At 45.8% G+C, this 688-nt stretch overlaps 1 protein-coding gene across 1 annotated transcript in view; it reads right to left on the reverse strand.

The window, feature by feature from the left end:
* The window catches only part of LOC106806923 (transmembrane channel-like protein 7), an 18,651-nt gene that overhangs the window by 11,397 nt on the left and 6,566 nt on the right, over positions 1-688 (reverse strand). The window lies entirely within an intron of this gene.

A 688-nucleotide genomic window follows, 5' to 3' on the forward strand; every position in this document is an offset into this window, starting at 1 on the left:
GAGAGAGAGAGAGAGAGAGAGAGAGAGAGAGAGCGCGCGCGCGAGAGAGAGAAAGAGAGAGCGCGCGCGAGAGAGAGAGAGAAAAAGAGAGTGAGAGAGAGAGAGAGAGAGAGAGAGAGAGAGAGAGAGTAGGAGAGAGAGAGAAAGAGAAAGAGAAAGAGAGAGAGAGAAAGAGAGAGAGAAGAAAAAGAAGAGAGAGCGAAATAGAAAGAAAGAGAGGGAGATGAAAAGTATCTAGATAACGTATCTATGTAAACGTATTATATATTCGTGGTAATATTCATGATCGTCTATTATAGCTCAGCTGTTACTTAACGGCGTAACGTGCACGCCTTTTGCGAATAAAATTATCACAAAGAACAACAAGTATCAACGCACCCATCTATCTTCCCAATTAGTCACCGCTGTTCAGACATACAAATATTTAACCCTGTCTCTACAATGTGACACTATGTATTTAACTTGTGACCCTATCGCTATTCTGTAACCTGGTCCCGGCGCTGTACCCCTATCTCTGTCCTGTATCGACCATGTAATCATGTCTGTGTCGTGTAGCCCTGTCTCTATTCTGTAACCTGCTCCCGGCGCTGTACCCCTATCTCTGTCCTGTATCGACCATGTAATCTGGTCCCGGCGCTGTATCCCTATCTCTGTCCTGTATCGACCATGTAACCTGGTCCCGGCGCTG

Source organism: Priapulus caudatus, unplaced genomic scaffold, assembly GCF_000485595.1.
Source record: "Priapulus caudatus unplaced genomic scaffold, Priapulus_caudatus-5.0.1 Scaffold186, whole genome shotgun sequence".
In the NCBI taxonomy this organism is placed as follows: Eukaryota; Metazoa; Priapulida; class Priapulimorpha; order Priapulimorphida; family Priapulidae; genus Priapulus; species Priapulus caudatus.